Consider the following 20,760-nt stretch of genomic DNA (forward strand, 5'->3'; position numbering starts at 1 on the left):
CAGTTCCTTGACACAGGAGGAGGCGTGGATGTATCCCTTATTGTCGGGCCACTTCATTGGGTTAAGTGTCAGGAAACTTGCATCCAACCCAAGGATCTCAAAGAAGGATGGCATGGCAGACGTCACAAAACTTGCAACAGTTTTCTCTGCAAGTGCAGTAGATGTTAGCTTGACTGCTGCTCGTCGATGAGGATCGTCAGAGCCCTCTTCCTCCTGTAAAGCCTTCAACATCTCCCTCTTTGTCTCAATAGCCAGGTGATCATAAAAAATGCAGGAGCAACCAGCTTCTCACTCAAGTACCAGAGATGGCGCCTGTTACAGGTTTTTATAGTGTAACTGCGGGTAAGTGTTATGTTTTGTGTTAAGGGCACGAACTGCTATCTCTCGTCAGGTCCGGTGTGCCGTTGCATGCTTCACCAGTTGATTGAAGATGGCGAGATAACACAGTAGCCCTTTAATTTAAGTGATGTGGATTATGTTTGGCCGAGTGGAGCCGTATTTCACTTTGAGTTCACTTAGCTTAGTTCACTGTCTCTCTCACTGGGACATAAAAAGGTATGTGGTTTTTAAGAGTTTTAAGTATAAAAATGGTATTGACAATTTTACACAATAGTTACAAAGTTTATGTGAGCGGCCGCACGAAAAGACAAAAGCCACACCCGAGGACGGAGGAGCTTGTCTAGTCTTGACCCTTGCCCCAGTTCTTCTCCTCTCATGAGTGCGTGGCGAAGGTATATATGTGCGTTGCTCTTTCACCAGAAGTGTTGATCTTCTGGTGATGACTCGCCGGAACTTACAACGTTCCGGTGTCATCATTTGCTGATTTAGTGTCAGCCAAGCTTCTGTTCTCATAGCCATAAGCACCTACGTGTTCCATAACATCCTAGCAAAGGCACTGAGCTTGTGTTTCGACACATACATTCTTACATTAAATATCGTTAACTATTCCACACCTTTACACGCCCAAAGACTGTAGCTGTCGCCTTGGCCACTACCTTTTCGGGGTAAGATACCAGCATCTTAAGAAATCGAAGGTCTTGTGCCGGGGCTGCAGCTGGAGATGGTGTGCGAAACCAAGACACAATGTACGTCGAGATGCTGAAAGTGATGAATCGGTGAACTCCATATTTTTCGCTTGCAGTGAAGCGAAAATGCTCTGAATTTCGAAACAGGTGGATCTTGATGGCGTAGATGATTTTTGCCATCCAGCGGGCACGGTGAAGGGCACCAGGACGCAATATCCTAATCCCACACCTTGGCTGTCCACCCAAGATGATTATAGATAGCTCAAGTAGCTCCCTGTCGTCGTCTCGTGGCATGTGTTCTTCCAGTAGTTGGTTGAACTCAATCATGAGGTCATTGCCACGTTCAAGATGTGGAGGCATGTCATTGTCTGTGAACGGCTCAGGCAGAGATTTGTCAAAGTCCTTCCGCTTGGTCTGAAATCACTTGAAGAGAGAAATATCAGGCCTAGAGGAACGGCCGATGCATGCTGTAAATGCCTTCTTGTACACCAATTCCATGATGTGGTGACGACAAGCGAGGTGAAGAACTCTACTGTTGAGCCGTTGCTCAATTATGGCACATGCCCCTGCCGAAATCACTGTGTTCGAAGCTGTGGTGTCACAGGATAGGGCAGAAATGCGATCCATTACTCTCCAGTTTTCGAGAGCAGCCATCACAGCATCGCCCATTGCTTGTCCAGTGCCACTGGGAAGGATTGGGACTCCCAATAGCTTTGCAGCGCCATATCCTGATACCAGAACAGAAAGTCAGTCACCTGTAGCTGCAGCACCACCTGCCATTGTCTGCACCATCTTGCCATCCCAGTGCACAACCAGTGGCACCAAAGGCCTGAACAAATTTTTAATTTCTTTGGCAGCTTATGCACGATTCTTCATCCGGTCTCGCCGGAAGGACTTGCGGTTTAACACCACCTCTTTGCGGTCATGACCAAGGGTTTTTGCAGCTGCTGCAAGCACATGAACTCCTGCACGATCGGATATCTTGGCTCTATCCATCAAGGCTGAGAGTTGTCCATTCCTGATTTTCTTCGAGCTCCTGGTGCACTTTACTGGGGGTATGACAACTGAAGGTGGCCCTGCAACACAGCTGTCAGCAGCCTCTTCTGCACCACGACACTGAAAAGGGGAATGAATGGGACTGGAGCTGCTGGAACTTGATGTAGAGCTGGATACGAGTTCAGTTATTTCTTCCAGTTTACGCTTTTCAGCTTGAGAGCGCTTCATTCGCTGTTCTTTCTTCTCCTTGTTCTTCTCAACGTGCAAGAGACATGTCCTGTGTTGTTGCCATTGTGCCCCTGCGCACCTCCTCCCTCTGTGCTCCTAGAAACTCCCTGTCCTCGGCGATTGTAATCATTGAAATTGCATCTTCATGTGCAATGTCAAAGAGGCGATCAAGGGACAGAAGGAAATCATTCTCGTTCTTCTGTTGTTTTTCTGTTTGCCTGTTTTTGTTCTTCTTTAGACTTTTCCAGTTATCATGCAGTCGTACAACTTTCTCTCTTGCTTGCTGCACTTTCTGTATTGGAATACGTGCTCGATCCCATAAGGTACTCACTAGTTTGATCGTTTCCGCCTCTGCTTCCTTTGTCTTCATCATCTGGTTAAGATGGAGGTAGAGATAATGAAGCACCTGTTTACATGTTGGCAGCATGCTCCCCATGATAGTAGACTCGAATGAATCAAATAGGGTGACACTTGTCATAGCTCTGGTTCCAGATGCCATGGTACCAGTAGGGGGTGGGGGGGCTTATTGTCAAGGCTGCAGTGTAGAACTGCTTATAGTAGAGAGGGAAGTGACTGTGCATCTGTCTCTCAAAGCATCACCCAAGCAACTACTGTAGATACCACGGCATATCGGAAGCTGTAGTGAGTCAGTGTTAGGCTGTTCCCAAATTCTACAGGATTTTTTTATGACATTAATGAACAGTGGCAGATCCAGTTTCAGGTGAAGGAGGGGCTAATATACAAGATGGGCGCCATACCATACCATATTGTGTTTGTATATATATATATATATATATATATATATATATATATATATATATATATATATATATATATATATATATATATATATACACAAGTATTTGTATGATATAGATCACATGGCATGCAGAGTGGTTGCTAGGCTACATCTTATTCATGTATTTCATTATTTATTTCTAATAACGTGACATACAGAGTGGGTGCTGTGCCTTACTTTGATTTTATTTAATTTGTTTTTTGTGCATAAATTGGTATTTCTATTGTGTTGATTAGTCTTCTACTTAAAATGCTAGCCAAAATTTAATTATGAATTATAATTATAAGTCAAGAACCATAGTAACATAATTTTGAAAAATGTTAAACTTTAAGCTCATTGAGCGACCTCTAAATAGAAATATTTTTCAAAAATATTTTACACTGTGTTTTTTGAGCAAATGGAACATTCTGACTGCTCGTCCCAGTTGAAATTCATAAGTCGACAAATAAGTGTCACCCTAATGCATATCTACACCCTTGGAAATTATGATTTGCGTCATCAGCTGCATGTCATCATTCATTTGGGTGTAAATATGCATACATGTCAAGTGAGCTGTGAATACTCCATGCCATTTACTGATCTTGCACCTGAAAAAAGATAAAACACAATGCTCTTGTCTTGATTTCACTGAACACTTGTAATTCTGGGATATGAGAACATGTACCTACATAGTAAATGCCTACAACATATTTTCATTATTATTGTTATTATTAGTAATTATTATTATTATTATTATTATTATTATTATTATTATTATTATTATTATTATTATTATTATTATTATTATTATTATTATTATTATTATTATGAATGTATATTATACAAATGTTATATATCATTTGAAAGAGCATTTCATTGGTATTTCAAGAATGTATACATCTGTCTTTACAAAAATTATGGACTGGGAAAATAGAGAAATATGATATCATTTGTGCGAAATAGTAAAAAAATGTGATTGACCTTATATAGCAGTGCCAATGTCATATTTAGGTTTGCCATGCCCTAAAACATTGAAATCCATGCCTCATTTGTTGTTATATAATTTTTTTAAAATTTTGAGATATCTTACTGTTCTGCTTTGGTTTATACGCTTAATTTTCGTAACCTTAGTTTACATTATGTGGGATAACTTGTAACAGCTACGCTTCTCAGATGGCCATCATATCTCATTAAAAAGCTGAGATTCCAGGCTCTCAGAAAATGTGATATCATTTGTCCAAAAAAGTAAAAAAGATGTGATTGACCATGCCAAAAGATCAAATATCTTGTCATATTTGGTTTGCCATGCCCTAAAAGATAGGAATCCATGCCTCATTTGTTGTACCATTTTTAGATTTTGAGATATTGGTCGACCGGGGTGATTCAGAGCAGGTTTTGACAGACTTTGATTTAGTTCCCATATTTATTGAAACACAAAAAAAAAAGACTATTCAATGCAAATATAAGTGAGTCATTGCCTATGTAATACTGGAGTTAAAACTAATTTCCACTGTAACTTATAAAGATACATCCCAAAAAAGTGTGGACCACATTGTACAAAAAATTGGGGTGATTTAGACAATACTCTGGGGTGATTGTTGACCAGCCTGGGGTGATTATGGACCAATATAAAAATCATTAATTTCCTTCGAAAATATTAGCTTGTCATATCCAGAGGTTAACAACAAATGTAATTTGGTTATGACATGACTTGGATCTCACAGTAAAAAAAAAAAAAAAAAAAAAATCATCTGCATTCCATATACACTCAGGCATGTTTGAAATTCCCAGTCTCTTGAATTCATTTTCAACTTAACTGTAGAAACTGTAAGTGACTTCAGGATCACTAACTGCACTCTTTTTAGCCCTTTTCAAGTGTTGATGCCTTTTTCACACACACAAAAAAATCTTTTCAAGAAATAGTAGACCCAATCTTCACCAGGCCTTTTGTCTTTGAATCTGCAATATTTTCTTATGTAATCACCAACTTAAGATTCTTCTTTCTTCTTTTCTGTCACAAACTGTTTCACATAATCACATAACTCACTAGGAGCAAGCCCAAAGCTCCATTTTGTCATTACTGTTAGACACTGCAAGTTGCTCTTCACACTCTTTTGGGAGGTTGAATGGATTTCCACATTTTGGCTTATCAGATTCACTACCCTCAGTTGTCATCACTCACATTGTTTTTCAGATGTCTTAAGAGGGTTGTTTTACTGACTTTGAACATCTTAGCAGGATACTTACAGTGTATAGTTTGTTTCTAACACCTTGTATTGCATCTTTTAATCTTCGCTTTTGTTTCTGGGTCTTTGCTGTTTTTTCTTATATATTTTCTAGGCATGTTGCCTGTCACACTTATAATTGGTAGCACACTTAAAAATAGTCACCTCTAGGCTGCTTTCAGTAACCTGAATTGAAAGAAAAAATGTACATTACCAACTAACTCTCTCCCAATGGGCTTTACAGCTGGCCCATAATCACCCCGGACATGTTTTCATCACTGGGGTGATTATGGTGCAAAACTGAACATGAATATGAAAAAAGCAAGTGATGTTAGGACTTTTATGATAATTCCATGATAAGATAGAGGAAAAAACTATATAGATTGCAAGTTTTAAGGATATTCTGCGACTCTTACCGTGCGTCATCACAAAGTTCACCGAAGCAGCTGTTTTTGTAAACAAAGTTCGCCGGAAGTTAATTTTGTCAACATTTTCATCTCATTCATTTTTATTTCATCATTTGTTACTCATCGATTTATGGGTCCATAATCACACTCAAAATGCTAGAATAGTTGCTCAACTACATGGGATATGCAAAACAGCATAACTTCCATTTATATAGAAACTAGAGCCCAAAGAAAGTAGGTGGTCCAAATCACCCTGGTCCACCTTAAGGTCCAAATCACCCCGGTCGACCTGTTCTGCTTTGGTTCGTACGCATAATTTTTGCAACCTTTGTTTACATGATGTGATAACTTGTAACTACGCTTCTCAGATGGCCATCACATGTCATTAAAAAGCTGAGATTCCAGGCTTTCAGAAAAGGTATGGCAACCTTTGACACTCTTTTGGTAACGATAAACCCCTCAGTGGCAGATCTAGCTCGAGGTGAAGGGGGGAGCTGAAGTACAAGATGGGTGCCTTACCATACCATATATATATATATATATATATATATATATATATATATATATATATATATATATATATATATATATATATATATATATATATATATATATATATATATATATATATATATATATATATATATATATATATATATATATATATGTATGTATATATATATATATATATATATATATATATATATATATATATATATATATATATATATATATATATATATATATATATTTATATATATTATAATTGATTTTATATATATATACTTGACTTTTGTGTTTTTCACATTCATATTTAATTTGTTGTTAGGTAATGTATTTATTTGTGTTTATGTATAAAACATGGTTTTTCTCTTTTTTGCTGTGGGAATGATTTGGCCCGAATATGTATGAAAAGGTTATTATACTTATACACATGATACCTGCATTATTTATTGATTTTTTTTTAACATAAGGAAAGAAATGACTGCTGTACACTTTTGAACAATTCTAATATTGTTAGATATTTACTAAAAAATATTGTGCATTGAAAATTATAAACACTGTTGAAAAAGATGCAACAAGATGTATGAGCTTCAATTTGGCTACAAGTTTATAAAATGTAAACACATTGAATTTTAGTTACTGTCTGTGTAAAAGAACACTTTTTGTTTCATTTGAAATACATTATACACATGTGATATTTATGCAAAATGTAAAAGATATAACAGCCAGGATTATGCTTTCTTTCATCATTTAGATCAGATAGATGGAAGGCACTAAGATAAGTTTGTGGTATCAGAGAAATATATATATATATATATATATATATATATATATATATATATATATATATATATATATATATATATATATATATATATATATATATATATATATATATATATATATATATATATATATATATATATATATATATATATATATATATATATATATATATATATATATATATATATATATATATATATATATATATATATATATATATATATATATATATATATATATATATATATATATATATATATATATATATATATATATATATATATATATATATATATATATTTCTTTTGGAACATATTTTTATCTTTTTTTTTTTTCCTGTAAAGGAAACTATATCTATTTAGTATTAGCAGCAAATCTTTACTTTTCCTACTAAGAAAGTATATCCTGAATAAAAAATTGTTCTATGTCAATTAATTACTTGCTACCCTTGTCTCTCTTAATAATACACCAGTGACCGGCCTGATGCTCAAAGGTGGTGGTAACTTATCCCGGAGACGGTTGTAAGTCACGGGTCGCGTCGCAAGTTTGCTCCCGCTAGGATCCTCCTCCCAGCGATGCACACAGCGGTAGCCGCTGGGCGTAAAGGGTCAGCCCTATGGTTCACGAGTGAGGCGGTAGAGGGCGGGCAGCTCACCAGCTGAAGTGGATGCAACCAATGGAAATCAGTGAAACAAAAAGACAGCCAATCAGGATCAAGGAAGGTGATTGCAAAAAAGGGCGCCAGAGACGAAAACTACCGCGAGTCAGTATTTCCTCAAGTCCGTACAGCCAAGCTAAGATGGGGAAGACTAGTGAGTATTGGCCGGAGAGGAGGTTGCCGTGCAGGAAATAACGACGGTCAAGATTTTAGAACTGGGGCAGTTGTCAGGCGCAGCAGAGGTGTGGGTTAGAGGTGAACAACGTATGCTATGTGTGTACGGGTAGAGGAAGTTAGAGGCTCAGGAATGCATAATACGTGCATTGAGGAGTGAGATGAGGAGCTAAGGAAGAGGTTTGACAGTGCTCAGGAGAGGCAAGTCCTGGGGCCGGCCTGGCAGGCGATGGACAAGGAGAGGCAGGTGTGAGCACGGGTGCCTGATGGGGAAGAAAGGTGTGACATTCATGTATGGGTGAAAGGGGGTGACGATATGATTGAGCACATGCTACTTGAGTGATGTATATGAGAGAAAAGGGGATTATGGTAACAGTTGTGACCGAATGGAATAGGATGTTGGAGAGGGATGTAAAAAGGTTAAATGCATGCAATATTATTTCAGCTGAGGTAATTTTCAAAGCAGGCAATTGTTGTCATTCAGTAGATCATGTCATCCTTCATCATCAGAAATCATTTTCAAGACTCAATTCTGACCTGTCACATTGCGTAGATTTTAATTGTCATTCTTAGTCAGTTGAGGTCATCTTGAAGCCAACAATTCTTGTTTCATAGTTCAATTCTTGTCATTCTTTCTCTTTTTGTTCCTCAGGTATATTTTGCAAATTGATATCATATTTATTTCCATTTATTTAATTTTGGGAGCAGCATTAAGCCAGGTTACCTTATATTTAGTTCAATTAGGTCAGATCAGGTTAGGTTAGATTTAATTTGATTAGGGTAGTTAGTTTTAATTGTGTTCAATGAATGTGTAATATGCTTCAGTTATATAATGTGTACTCGCCATTGCCAATGGAGCTTGGGAATAATAACACATGACTTAGTCATTCACTTTTTTTTTTTATTGGATTAACCCGCAGCTTGGGTAGATATTACAGCTTGATGTAGCACGTAACAGCTAATACAGCACAACAAATAAGTAATTACTGAGAAATCATATATACAGGAAGGTAGTTGGTGTGGAAGAGAAATGGCTACTAACTCTGCCCTGTGCACAGGGAGTGTTAAGTGGTGCCACAAAGAGATGCTCAGGGCTGAGAAATGTAAATCAAGTAGGGGTGCATTACAGGTGCCCAGTTTGTGAAAGAGGGGACAGGAAACAGAGGAAATAGGTAATTGGAACTGTGTGGCAAAGCAGAAGGGAGGAAAGGACCTGCAGAAGCCACTGCCTCAACAGACATTTTGAAATGGTTTGACTATAGTAAGTCTGCTGGTCAACAGAAAAATATTCTTAATGTCGTGCCTGGCATGGGCACTCCTTAATAATGTTGGTTAATTATACCTCAAAGTAGAATTAATTGTTGATCACTTAAACCAGAGAGTAAAATTAGTAGTTTATTTACGAAGTCTTATAAGGCACCGTTATCGCATACAGGGTTATCATCTGCCAAATAATATGGGCAGCGTGACTTTAAGAATATTACTTAAGGTAAATATATTTGTTTAAAGATTCTGATGATGAATTAAGGGTCAAGGGACAGGATTCAGCCATACAAGACTAAATTGTCGCTCATAACACTTAGAACTCAGTCTAATTATAAACTAACATGTAAACACAAGAAACAAGTAGCACCAACACACAAACAAAACCTATCAAGTGTTCCCACTAACATGTGGTAAAAAACCTGCTCATTCAGTCTAACACCACTCATCAACTTAATTAAGCCTTGACTACAACTACTGAGTGTTTGCACTCCACCGTGGTTACCCCTGATAATGACACACACACCATTTGTCCTTTTCCCTCTTTCCTCCTCCCGCACACAACCCCCAGGGCATGCTGGCTTGGGTCCCGACAGCAGTCAGCCAGCCTACCATCAGACAGACTTACTTCGACACCTCTGTATGGGGCGATACCTCATATAAGAGTCCTTAAATATAATATTATAGCCTAGGTATATTGAACACTTCTATGTATGTGAGGCCGGTTATGCTATACGAACCAACAAGTTGGAGAGGATGACATGGAGCCAAGAGTGCAGAATGCTGAGATACATGGGGCATGTGAGAACAGTGAGATGGACAAGTAGGGTATCAAACTAGGTGATAAGAATGAGTGGTGTGGAGGTGGTGCCCCTCTTGATCAAAGACGCTGAAGTTAGGGTTGACTGAAGATCTGCCGGGCAGCATGTTGGTAACCCTCCGCCACTTGTCAATGGTTGAAAACTCTCAGCGTCTTGCGGTGGGAGTAGAGTCCTCTGGATCACCACGTACACATGACCACTCGGCCACCGGTGCACCATATGCAATCTGCAGGTGTAAGCTGATATTAATTACATATTAATAATAATCGCCATATAAATTATGATCAAGAATGCCGAACATGTGGCCATTATGACTTCTTGTTTTGTTCTTATGCACATTCACATTTGAAAGTAATCTATTACTAACTGCAAGGTCTACATATATGCATACCTATACTCAGGAAAAGAAGTTTCTAATAAATTCCTGCCTGACAACTTGACCAGGAATCAGTCTGTTGTTTCTCACAGGCTGAACTGTTACTTCTTCTGCAGCGATCCACTCAGTAGTTGTGCAGGAGCATACAAGAAGTCGCAATCTTCATAGTCTTCTTGGGGTCATACTGCAAACTTCCTCCTGACTTATGTAGGCACCTGCACCTTGACTTGAGGATCCCAAAGGTCCGTTCGACAACGCATCTTGTCCTGTGATGACTTGTTGTAGCGCTCCTCCCCAGGTGTTGTCGGCCGTGCAACTGGGGTCATCAGGAATGGCTCCAGAGGATACGCAGTGTCTCCTGTGAAGTTGAAAATTCATTAATGCATTATTTATCATTATGAAATGCATGAAAACTATCTTAAAAATTCTATTAATATCTATTGCTGTGGTTGACATCTTTATCTCATGACTGGCCTTTTCACAAAGTACCCGAGTTACTTTATCAATGGCCCTTGATTGGCCATTTCCAACACCGTTTCCAATAACACCTTGAAAGCTGCCACTCGCAAAAAACCTTAGTGTAGCCAGAACCTGGGTGTGTGTTGGGAGTGCATGTGCCCTCCTGGTTCTCCTTTCCAGGTGGGGGCGAAACTCATCACAGAGCCTGATGATTTCTTGACGGGGAAATCTATACACCTGCAACAGGTGTTCATCACTGACATGTAGTGGGTTGAGTGGGTCCCGATATCTCCTTTCCCTGCACAGTCTGCGATTGAAAATGTATGCCGCAACAAGCTCCATCTGTGAAACACAGAAATAACTACATTACTAGACAGGACTAGAACATACGGTAATTATTTAAGACACATAATTGTAACCTAATTAAATGGCCCTTAAAAGGAAAAGAAATATCAATGATGCTGTTATCTAAAAATAAATTGAGGACGTAAAGCAAATAACAATAATAATAAAGAAAGAAACATCTTTAAAAAATATGAGTACAGCTCCCCGAGCCAAAGCCTTCTTGGCTACACCTAAATCTCCACAACTAATGCACAAACCATGCATGAGTGACATTTATGTGACCCCTGCCACGTTGAAATAAAGCTATACACATGTATGGAGGCTATTACAGCTTCATGGGATAAGAAATACTAATCCAAGCCACCTGAGCCAAAGCCTTATTGGCTACACCTAAATCTCCACAACTAATGCACAAACCATGCATAAGCGACCTTTATGTGACCCCTGACACGTTGAAATAAGGCTATACACATGTATGAAGGCTATTACAGGTGCATGGGATAAGAAATATTAATCCAAGCCACCCGAGCCAAAGCCTTATTGGCTACACCTAAATCTCCACAACTAATGCACAAACCATGCATGAGCGACCTTTATGTGACCCCTGACACGTTGAAATAAGGCTATACACATGTATGAAGGCTATTACAGGTGCATGGGATAAGAAATATTAATCCAAGCCACCCGAGCCAAAGCCTTATTGGCTACACCTAAATCTCCACAACTAATGCACACATCATGCGTTTAAGACGTTCCTGTGAACCTTGCCACGTTGAAATAAAGCTATACACATGTATGGAGGCTATAAGAGCTTCATGAGATTAAAAAATATTGATGTATGCCAACCAAGCCACCGCCTAAATCGGCTACACTTAAATCTCCACAACTAACCCTCACATCATGCGTAAAAGGCGTTCCTGTGACTCTTGCCACCTTAATGTAAAGCTATACCTAAGTAGAAGTGCAAACACGTACCTTATATTGTGTATAGAGGTGGAGATGTGGATGAGGCGGAAACACTCCTTTAATGGCGACGGGCTAGGACGGAAACTGGTCGGATCTAGCCCCGCTCCCGAGCAGTCAGGCTGAGGGGCGACCTGACGTCACAAGATGGCGTCTAGGACGTTTTTTGAACATCGCACGGGGCAGCACTTGCGACCACAATGGCGGATTTAGGACCAAATGTTGAGATACGACCGTTTGAGCATCCGCCGCCAGGACAGGATGTTGGTGGTCTTAGGCCACTCGGCGGTGACTGAAGAATTCCAGGTGGTAGCGGCGGATTCGATCCCGCATCATCCACAACGCGGCAAATGCGGGGCCGACACGCTAACCACTCAGCCACCGCAGAGGCCCGTGTAAATCATTCCACTTCTTAATAAACTGTTTTGGCTATACATGCAGTGGAACGCGCGGCCGCCTGGAGAACTGTCAAAGAGGTACTTTTCCTATATAGTGAAATCGGTTATCTTTTTCTTTTTCTGGATTCCGGAATACAAGTTATCGTTTGGTGCCAAGTGGTCAAACACGGTACCTGCTGGTCGGGAAATAATATACTTTACCCAGGTTTGCGTCTCTTTATGATATATATATATATACATATATATATATATATATATATGTATATATATATATATATATATATATATATATATATATATATATATATATATATATAGATATATGTATATATATATATATATATATATATATATATATATATATACATATATATATATATATATATATATATAATGTACGCGGGTCCGTATCCACCTCATGAACAGCCCCACGCTGGCTGAAGGCAATCATGAGATGTTTCGTCTCCTGAAAATTTCGTTCATGGCTGTATTTAGGTTTCTAGCATCTCTATTATAATTTGATTTGGTGTTGGTTGGTATTACTTCTGAAGGTGCGTTTATATCGACTTCTGGTCCTAGGATAAGTGCTTTACACACAGATGCTGCGGTAGACAACACCAGAACTGTGTAAGTGTTATTAAACCAAATAAGATTGTATAAAAACAACTTTAAAGAAATGGATATCTTAAACGAACACCTCAAAAACATAATATAGAAACAAAACACCAAGTAAAGGAAAGTATAGAAACAACATGGAGATAAGGAAGACATAAACATGATCCACCCTTCGGCCCTAACATTAATATCATCAAAAGTGTGGGTGAGTCTTTCCTGCGAGGAGAGAGGGTCGTCCAGACTAAAAAAGAACACACAAAAATGGATGATATAATAAAGATAACAAAATTACGGGTGGGTCTCTTCTGGGAGGAAAGAGTCTCACCCAGACCAACGAAGAACGCCAAGAGAGGATGATAAAAAATAGAGAACAGCAAATAAAACAATATCGAAAAAGAAAACCAGGAGCAAAAAATATGACACAGACACGAAAGAAAGGAAAAAAAAGTAATAAGAAAGAAAAAAGAAAGAAAAGAATAAGAAAACATCAATAGGAAAAAAAATAAAAAAGAAACAACAATAAAATAAAATATATAAATAAATACACCTTAAAATAAAACATAGTAAAGTTAAATATACACACCCACCATCTTTTTCCTCCACCTGTTGCCGCTGCTCTACCCAACCTCCTTCCTCCTCCTTCTTCTGCGTTAATCCTCAGGTCATTATCCTTTCAGCTTTGACCTTCCGAGGCATGGAGGTATAAAGGGTGGAGAGGCCGTGAGGCGCTCGGGCTGATGCCAGCGAAATGTCAGTCGGCCATCTTTTTGTAGGGCTCGGCAGCGACTGCTGGGTAGTGATGAAACATGTCATGGAAGTATTTCGCTACGTTGGAATGTATGTTTGTCCCCTGTCTAAGAGGTGGGGTTGGGGTGAGGTCACATAGTTAATAGGGAGAGTCAGGTCTGTTTATGGGTTGGGCTATGATGACTCAGGTCGAGAAAAACCGAGGTCAGAGTGAGGACAGATAATTAATAAGGGGTGTCAGCTAGGTCTTGACCCAAGTCCATCCACACATATTCTCTGTCTATAATTCAGTAGAGCTCTCGTGCAGCGAGAGTAATAAAGGCAGGAGTGTCGCTCTGTGTGTGGTCTTGAATGCTGACTACCTGTGTTTCATTTGGGTGCAATGAACAAGCGAACAAAAATCTGATCCATCCATCACTCTTCATCAGTAAGTTATTTATTCATTCATTTTTATATCTGATATTCAAGCAAGCGTGTATAACTTTTATAAACAAGACATGCACAGGACAAATGCACATTGATTATTTGATCAAAGTGTTAGCAACATCTCTCTGGCAAGATCGTTGGCTATATAGCCGGATTTGTCAGCTTAAAACCTAAGAGATCTTTAAAGTGTGAGTCGTGCTGCAATGCTTTATTTACCCAACATCTGGATGCAACTCACTGATTTATCTCAGTTGAAAATAAAGGCCACCTATCTTTTCCATCCAGAGATGTTGCCATTTGTCTTGTGTGTGAAACAAAATTCAGAGAGAAAGCTTTACAGTATAGTGACCAACCATATGCAAAGTTGTCAACACATGCTTGGCACAACATTGTAACACTTGTACGGTACTGTCTGAGTTCCAGGAGAGGGCTGTCTTCTCCAGCCTGGCACAACACATGTTAGACAGTAATCCGTTCTTGTGTTACTGATCAAGGCTGTAGGCGAGACCTATCTGCAGGTCAGGCACAGATATGCAGCCAGACAGTTTACTGCACTCCATGTTCCGAGGGGTGACGGGATCGAGCTGTCAGTTGACTCCTTTCACTCGTGCAGCATTTTTTGAAAAAAAGTATTTATCAATAGATTTTAGGAATTACTCCAATTATTATCTTGAATATTTTCCATGCAGGCGATAAAGTAGCCATTTGCGATGAGGACGGAACGTCTCAAAACACAACTCTGGCAGCCCCTGACGACATGATAAGCGACATGAAAGCGATCCTATTTATCACCAGTTACCATGCTTTCTGTTGACCAGTCAGAGGTGCGGGGCTCCGGGTGGCTACTTCTAAATCTAAAACTTTGGGAAAAGAGGGAACTCTCGCTACCACAGCGTTCGGCGATTATAAATCACAATTATAATATCTGACGATGATATTTTTTGTATCTATTTGATTATATAATTGGCTGTTAGATAAGAGGATAGTTCTGCATTGGAAAGTGAAGAGGCAAGTAGTTCTGTGTTGGGAGTCAAAGAAGAGGATAAGGCAAGTATTTATGTGTTGGCAGGGGAAGAGGCATTACATTGCTCTACATTGGGAAGTGAAGAAGTAGGCACTTCTGCATTGACTTCTAAAACAAGCAACAGATTGTGTGAAATTGAGCACCAAGAAAACAGTGATGATGACTTTATTGATGTGCATCCTAGAGATTCAACAGGTCCAATGGCTAAGCAACAATCTTCAGAAACTACATTAAATGAGTATCTGTGTTTCATAAAGGAAATGGTGAAAGACTATGGAGATGGAGAGACTGATGTGGCACTTAAAAGAGTAATGAAACTGGGTAGAAAGTATTGTAAATCAAGCAATTATCTGAACATGTAGTGCTTTCTGTGCAATGTTTTCCCAAGGCACGAGCAAGGTTAGTGGTGGTTGTGGAAGGGGAAAGATTCCATGTCAATCATGGCAACATTCATTGCAAGACACAATCCTGGTGTTCCAAGAGGTGCTGCTCCTGTTGGTAAAGGGCGGAAGAGGACGGGGAACTTACTGGAAAAAGCCGCAAAAAGAGAAAGAAGTTTAAGTGCAAACATTTCAAGAAATTTGCCCGATTCCAAAAAACACGCATAGCGTCACGCAAACTCAGGCATGTAAAATTGGTTTCTCTCTTCTGCTTTGCCCCGCCTCTCTGCCTGTCCTTATTGCCCTTACCCTGTCTTTGTCTCTCCTCGATCTCCTTGCCTCTTGCTGTTTCTCCTGTCCAGTGCTCAATCTCCCTTTTTCTCATGTTTTATTGCATTGTACTGGGAGGTTTCTACCCCCACCTTTTACATGTTAACGGATAGGTCTATTTCTCTTTCATTTTTTCAGTGACGGTCATGGTTTTCGAATATGTTATATTTCAATGCATTTCTAATAAGATCCCGAGGGCAGATTTATTATTTAGGTTATTGATTTTCTTTATCTGAATTTTAAAAAAAGTAACTAAGAAGAATAAAACAAAATTAACAAAAAATAAAAAAATAATAGACAAAAAAGGCCCTCGACAAGCTGTTGCAAACTTCTTGATCTTTAAAATGCACTTTGTTTCATGAAAATCGGTTCATAAATAGGGACAAAATAGCATTTTTAGTTTGAAAAACTGCTTTTTTTCAGGAGAGCTAAAAAAAGAAAAAGTTTCCAATTTCTTTAATAACTCTATTTCTTTTTGCTATACAACTATAAATTTTGGTATGGAAGTACTTCTGGGCACACCTGATCATATGTAAGTAAATCAATATCATACAGTGTTTCTAACCTAATGAGCCTTTACCGGTACATAAGGCACCTCACCACTGGGGGTTCTCGGAAAAGCAGTTTCATCATCAAGGGGTGTTTTTGTACCAAAAATGGCATTCAGAATGCCATTCTCATCTGGTGTATGGCCTAGCCTTCCATAATGATGGAAAACACATTTTTTCATTGCCTCATTCTTTTCCATGTTTTTGTTCTCTATCATATTTCCAACTTTCTGTCTGATCTTATAAAAAGTTCTAATGGTTACTGGTTTCAATTTCATATATGTCATCAAGTCACAGTATCCAGTATAACCTAAGCCATGCTCCAAACAGTACAATATAAGAGTCTCATTTGAGCCCAACACTTGCTTCTCTTCCTCCTCTTCCTCCTTGCTCTTATCTTCTTCTTCACTACACTTTCCCTTACACTTCACATGAATATTTGTAATAGTGGGTGTCTCATCAAAGCATATCTCAAGCCTGGCCAAACAATTGCCACAGAGTGGTGAAGCTGCTTGGAATGATGTTGTCACTTGATCTGCAGATGTTAGTATGTTAGGTTTATCATTTATCTGCATAGCTTTATCACCTATAACATCTCTTATAAGTGACATTCTCTTCTCAAGAGTACTTGTATCTCCTTCAAGGACTTCAACTGAAGTGCTTGGCAGGAGAATATCATCAGAGGTACTCACATTAGCAGAGCTTGATGTAGAGGGCTGATCTTCAAGGTGTTTTCTCAACCCACTCCTTATGAGACTTCTGAAGCCTCACCAGACTTTTCTTTCTCCTTCCCATCCTCGAAAATATAGGTAGAGAGCAGAAAAACACAGTAAATGTCCTTCACAAGCTTGTAAACAAACTCCTTATCAGCTTCTGTGGCTTCCCCTTCCTCTTCACAGGTCACAATCCCGTTCTCTCAAAGGGATAGCTTTGAGAAAACGTATGTAAAGGAGGTGAGACTAAAATAAACTATTTTTTTTGCGTAATTTTCGAGAAAAATTACTGTATTCACGATTTTTAAAGGTATTTGACAGATCTGACAGCTGGGCAGCCTTTTAAACTGACAGTTGGGACCTTTAAACTGTCACGCGGCCTTTAAACATTGCTGGGAATTAAAGGCCGGTCATATTAGCCTCCAATAAGCGAATAAAAAAATTTTTTAATTTTTTTTTAATTATTCGGGTAGAAACCCCCCTTAATGTTACAATTTATTTTGTAAGTGACAAATCGAAGCAAAGGGACCACTCTAGTGATTTGTTCTTGTCGTTCAGGTCAATATATTTTTGGCTCCCCCTTCAGGATTTTTCTTTTTACCTCTACAGGATAGTTTTTGGGAGAGAGAGAGAGAGAGAGAGAGAGAGAGAGAGAGAGAGAGAGAGAGAGAGAGAGAGAGAGAGATAACAGGTGAGAGAGGTACTCTTTCAAGTCAGATACCCATAAAGTTACCAGAACTTGCAAGAGAGAGATAGGTAGTCTCTTTCAAGATTAGAAGTCTATAAAATTAACAGAACTTGCAAGAGAGAGAGAAAGAGAGAGGAGTGAAGGGGGAAGGAGAAAGAAAAAAGCGTGTTAATAGCACAAAAACTGTGCTAGATCGGCGTCGCCTGACCCTCCAACACCTCCCCAACTAGGGGTTTCAAATGGAAAATGCTGAAAAGTAAAAATGGCGCCACTATAAACACTTGCCTGCGCCACAATGGGCTGGGGCCGACCATCAGGCCCTACTATGAAGGCCTACCGGCGCCACAGGCCAAGACAGAAAAAAAAGCTGACTGTTTATAATGCCATGTTGTAGGGTTCATCAGGGCTAACAAATGTTATTATACAATGTCATGTCTACAATGCATGGGTAAGCCGGGAAAACAACTTGAAGAGAACAACAACAACAACAACATTAAGAGGGACAATCTGTTGCTCGGCGTCTGCGACGCCGATAAAAATCTGTAGTGGTTGTCCAAGTGCTCAGTTTTATTGCTGAACTCGATTTCACGTATGAGTTTTTTGTACTGTACTCGAATCCGAATACAAATATTTTTACTGATTTATACTTAAAATTATTTTTCCTCTTCTGCTTGTGACAAGTGGCAAACTGCCAACCCCTCTTTGCCCTGAGTCACCTCACTTGACCTCAGTGTCACCTCGCCCCAGGGCCCAGGCCATCCCGGCTCCCCAAGGCCCAAGCATGGGATACACCTTCGTTAATTCCTCACCCTAACCTCACCTCCACCCACGCAGCTCGTAAAGCACCACAACAGCCACACGTTTGCATTATTTTTATTGTACTAAAAAATACTTTTAAATTGTCGAGTATTTCGAGTCCGAGTACATGTGCTAAGGAACTCTTGACCCTGAGTACAATTAAGAGTACAAGTACTTAAATACGCGTATAAAAACGAGTATAGGCCTACATTATGTACTTGGGCCCAGGCCTGGTGCCTATAAGTCACATGCCTCCATTATTTTCAGTGCTCCTACTGGAATTAGCTGATCAGTCAAAGATGTCTGAAACTAAGAGCAACAGACCCAATGTTGAAACAAAAGGTTCACATTAGGAAAGTCGATCCAGATCTAAATACACAGCTATAGGGGTTGTCGAATGGAACAAGCCGCATATAGACGTAGGCTAGCTCTCTACAAAATATTAATGCTAAGAATAATTTTAAGAAATCAAGTCACATCTTATGTGTATAGCCACTGTCGTTCAAAAAAGAATTCAAACCTGTGCAATTGTAGTAGAATAAAGGTTTTTCTCATGCATGTAATTTTCACAATTAATTTATTCTATGCATTTAATTTGGAAATTATTATTTCTATTCATTAGTGTCACTTATAGGATAAAGTTTAACCCTTATAGGTTGTATTAGCAGCACCACAATGGAAATAAGTCTACTGCGGACTTTCTTGTGTCGGCCTGAGGAGTGCACAATGTACCTACACATAGGGCCGCTGTCACAGTCATCTGGTACACACCAAAGACCCTACCATCGCCTCGATCCGTTTTCACAGTCGCTGTGTTCGTGGTATCGGTGACTACCAGCGTGGTAACGATCAGGACAAGACGAAGTCGCGCGATTCGGCAGTGTTGGTATGCCGGAACGGCGGGAAATGTCAACATTACATCAGCTGAGCGGAGGATTATGATGGATAAATGTGAAAAATAGAGTTACAAAGAGTAAACGTGAAGAATAAATATAAAGAATAACTGAGAAGAATAGATATTGTAACTCCCGGTGTGTGGTCCGGTAGGCTCATGATGTCGTCATCTCCATGTTCGGATGAGGTGTCGTCCGCCTCCTGCTTCGGACCCCAGGTGTTCCGCCCTGGGCCGTGGTAGCGCCACAATCGGTCCACGTGCACCACCTTTGGCCGGCCGCGTGTCCCGCCGCGAATCCGGTAAGTCACCTCAGATACCCGTTCGACGACGATGTAGGGGCCCTCCCAAGGACTCTGGAGCTTGGGCGAGAGACCCTTCCTCCTCCTTGGGTTGTGGAGCCATACCTGATCACCCTCTGCGTGACCAGTGACTCTGGCACCACGGTCGTAGTGGCGTTTCATTGGCTCAGGGGTGAAGTGCAGGTTCTCCCGCACTTGGTGGTGAGTCTCTGCTAATCGCTCTTGTAAGGCCATGGCGTATGTTATTCTTACTGTAGGTAATTCTTCATCCGGCGGACGACCAGTGACGAGGTCCACAGGAAGGCGGATTTCCCATCCCAGCATGAGGCGGGCAGGCGTGTATGAGGTGGCCTAGTGCTCTGCGGAGCGATAGGCCATTAGCAGCAGCGGCAACATCCTGTCCCACTCAGTCTGGCCATCCCTGCAGAACGTTGCGAGCTCCTGAGCAAGGGTGCGGTTGAACCGTTCTTCCATCCCGTCCGACTGCGGCCGCAAAGGTGTAGTCCTAGTCTTCCTTGAGCCCAGAAGCTTGCAGCACTCTAGAAATACTCCTGTCTCAAACTCGCGGCCCTGGTCGGAATGGAGCTCTCCCGGAACGCCGAATCTGGAGAAGAACTGCTCGACCAGCACTTCGGCGACGGTGGTGGCTTCGTGGTTGGGCAGGGCGTACGCTTCAGGCCACTTCGTGAAGTAGTCCATGGCAACACAGATAAAACGGTTGCCTGCAGCTGTTGTCGGGAGTGGCCCAACGATGTCGACGGCCACCCGCTCCATGGGGGCCCCCACCTGGTACAGCTGCTGAGAGGCCCTGCTCCTACGTCCGGGACCCTTTTGGCACTGCAGGTGTCGCAAGCCCGGCACCACTCCTCCACATCCTGGGGTAACCCTGCC

At 40.2% G+C, this 20,760-nt stretch overlaps 2 long non-coding RNA genes across 4 annotated transcripts; both read right to left on the bottom strand.

Annotated features, from left to right (window-relative positions):
• Nucleotides 1-3,960: 3,960 nt before the first annotated feature.
• Nucleotides 3,961-15,237, bottom strand: LOC126997898 (uncharacterized). The gene is made up of 3 exons (XR_007752447.1): nt 14,548-15,237; nt 13,609-13,810; nt 3,961-5,438 (listed from the first exon to the last, which is right to left on the bottom strand). It is a non-coding gene; the product is annotated as an uncharacterized LOC126997898 (long non-coding RNA).
• LOC126997897 (uncharacterized) lies at nt 8,662-12,295 on the bottom strand. Of its 3 annotated transcripts, none has more exons than XR_007752445.1 (4): nt 12,021-12,295; nt 10,833-11,042; nt 10,257-10,599; nt 8,662-10,091 (listed from the first exon to the last, which is right to left on the bottom strand). It is a non-coding gene; the product is annotated as an uncharacterized LOC126997897 (long non-coding RNA). The 3 variants fall into 3 exon arrangements; XR_007752446.1 differs by lacking the exon at nt 12,021-12,295 and adding an exon at nt 11,596-12,014 and having other exon boundaries at nt 10,833-11,275; XR_007752444.1 differs by lacking the exon at nt 12,021-12,295 and adding an exon at nt 11,596-12,014 and having other exon boundaries at nt 10,833-11,435.
• Nucleotides 15,238-20,760: the final 5,523 nt, after the last annotated feature.

The sequence above is a fragment of the Eriocheir sinensis genome, chromosome 13 (assembly GCF_024679095.1).
Source record: "Eriocheir sinensis breed Jianghai 21 chromosome 13, ASM2467909v1, whole genome shotgun sequence".
NCBI classification, from domain to species: Eukaryota; Metazoa; Arthropoda; class Malacostraca; order Decapoda; family Varunidae; genus Eriocheir; species Eriocheir sinensis.